Consider the following 2,814-nt stretch of genomic DNA (forward strand, 5'->3'; position numbering starts at 1 on the left):
CCGCCGCCCCGCTCCGTCCGCCTCCGCCCCGCACGTCGCCGCCCCGCTCCCCGCTCGGCCGCCGCCCGCTCCCCGATGGCGCCGAAGAAGACGCCGAAGGGAAAGTCCGGTTTCTTCGGCATGAGGGCGAAGCCCTCCGGGAACTTCGGACTGGAGTTCTCCGACGCTGGACGGCGTTGGTGGCTCGGCACGTATGCCACTGCCGATGAGGCCGCTCGTGCCTACGACGTGGCGGTGTGGCGTGCCAGATGGCCGAAGACGGACCTAAACTTCCCGGGGGTCGAGTCCCAGGCGGTGGCGGAGTGGCTCATGCCGCAGGGCATCCGGATGGAGGAGATGCCGGCTAAGAAGGCGAAGAAGAGACCGGCGGTTGTTGTCGCTCCCGGCGAGAGCGACGAGGCGGCGATGGCTTGGTTTGCGCGATTTGTAATTTGCTGCAAAGCCATCTCTAATGAAATGCTATTTGCTACATTTTTAAATAGGACAATTATTCCGATCAGGCAGCCATAACTCAACAGACCAATCTCTAATGAAATGCTATTTGCTACACTTTTTAAATAGAAAAATTATTCCGATCAGCCAGCCATAACTCAACAGACCAAACCGAACCCACATTTTCTAAAGTAAAGAAATTATTTCCCTTGATAGATCAAGATGCCAAAGTGTCGTTTGCCCGACTGCTATGTTCCTACACACGCAGAGCAAATTATTTTTCAAATCAAGGAATTAAGAAAAGGAAGAATATCATGATGTTCGTGGCACTTGCCAGGTCTGCCATGCTACCATGGCATCGTCTTTTTAGTCTCTACCCACATGCCGAGTTGAGAAATAATCTTCAGATATACCCACTGCTAACACACTCAGGTACATAATGGCCCTTGGCTGATTGATTTGGTTGGCTGTTAACACAAGCACACAACACACAAAATCAGTCAATGGCCACACGTATGCATTGTTTACTTTATCCCAATTGTGATGCAATCGTGACACCTACTCGCCCCGTCCGCTCGCCCGTCACGGTAATTGCCTACTCGCCGCTGGTGCCAGCCGCTCGGCCTCGCCACCGCCGCTCCCCACTCAGTCTCCACCGGCTGCCCATTGCCTCTTGCGCCACCCGTGCGCTCGCTCGGCCCAATGTTGTTGATTGGAATGCGGGACTGAAGGTAACCCATGGACAGGTTTTAGTTCTACTTGGCATCAATCTTTGGTACTTGTCAATCCATCTAACGCACAAAAAAATCGACTCTCAGACAGAAAAGTGATCTAACTCTATTGATGAGCACAACAGTACATACCATCCCATCATGATGTTGCCATCTCTCACACTTGATGATTACATCTTGTTATTTCTAACATGTACACCATCGGGCGATTTCTTTATTAGAAATATATTTACACAATATGGTCAGAGCAACATCAAGGAGTCGGATGCTGGTGCACAGATTCTCCTCAAATTCCACATGCAACCCTTGTAGAGAAGAACGACATATTTTTCTTAGGTGATTTTTGACCGAGCTCCTACAGAAAAATTCAAAGAAATCATGAGGAGCATGGAGCCAAGCAAACTAATCAGAGTAAATCATGAGAGGAGAAGCCTCTCAACCTACTACAGGGAATCGAGTCAACATTAATTCGTGTAAGAATTAAACCGATAAAATAACCCTGACACAACCCATTAATACAATATATGGTCACAGGAAGTAGATTTAGATTGTGCAGATATCATGATCTACGAACCGTATCTATGAATATTGATTGCAAAGTCACAAACAGAACCTCCTCACATCACAAAACAAATGTTTCATCAACAGAAACTCTAGCGAATGCCAATTGGATTATATAAGTAAGATAGAGACATCGAAAAAAAGAAAAGATAATTCAAAGAGTATATATATTCTATTTTCTTACTTGACATCACAGAGAATGCAAGTCAAAGATATTGCGATACATCTTACCCTTCTATAAATTGACTGCAAGGCACAATCCCCAGCAAAATATACAGAATGAATTGCTCCTATGGTTCAAGTATTGCATAAATAGTTATATACAGACTATTCAACAGTGAGCATAAACATGGCATGTACTACCAAAATCCCTTTGCTATGGAGCTTAGTCTGCATGTCTATTCGTCTTTCTGTAAATCAGTTGTGGCCAAGATGTGCTGACAGCTCACCAGCCTCTCCCCGTTTACCAATAAAATCAAAGAAGCTCAAAGCAAAAAAAAAAAGAACATAGATATATCTACCTGATGTAATTGCTTGTAACTCCAGAGTGTTGGTAGAGTCGAGAAGAGAACACCCAGCCAATGTTACAGCAGATCGATCTGCAGTCTTTGTTAGGGACGGCGCCATCATTAGAGGTCCCAATTGTAAATCAATCTGCAAGAGATGGAGATGCGACTGGAAGCTTACGGATTTGATGCATCAGAACAGCCATGGCCCATGGGCAGAGGAGAAGTGCCGGCAGCTGGGGATCTGACGTGTCACAGACAGCATGGGTAGAGGAGAGGCGGCGGCAGATCAAGCCTTGGGCATGGCAGGCGGAAGCACACTCACCCCTACTGCACCCTTCCTACTTGCCCGTCCTTCTCCTACCTCTCCTCCTCCCTGGATCCTCCTCTGTCTCTCTTTTCTACAAGAAAAATCGAAGCCCCGCCATGACCTTGAGCTCCCCCTGCCAACCATAGAAATTAGATATTTCCTAATTGTTTGCATAACAAAAAACATACTGGCTGCAAGAGAATGAAAGACTAACCTATTGATGAGCACAACAGTACATACCATCCCATCATGATGTTGCCATCTCTCACACTTG

At 46.7% G+C, this 2,814-nt stretch overlaps 1 long non-coding RNA gene across 1 annotated transcript; it reads right to left on the reverse strand.

Moving 5' to 3' along the window:
- Nucleotides 1–1,363: 1,363 nt before the first annotated feature.
- LOC123178732 (uncharacterized) lies at nucleotides 1,364–2,560 on the reverse strand. The gene is made up of 3 exons (XR_006489811.1): nucleotides 2,412–2,560; nucleotides 2,246–2,330; nucleotides 1,364–1,518 (listed from the first exon to the last, which is right to left on the reverse strand). It is a non-coding gene; the product is annotated as an uncharacterized lncRNA (long non-coding RNA).
- Between the last annotated feature and the right edge of the window lie 254 nt (nucleotides 2,561–2,814).

This window comes from Triticum aestivum, chromosome 1D (genome assembly GCF_018294505.1).
Source record: "Triticum aestivum cultivar Chinese Spring chromosome 1D, IWGSC CS RefSeq v2.1, whole genome shotgun sequence".
Lineage (NCBI taxonomy): Eukaryota > Viridiplantae > Streptophyta > Magnoliopsida > Poales > Poaceae > Triticum > Triticum aestivum.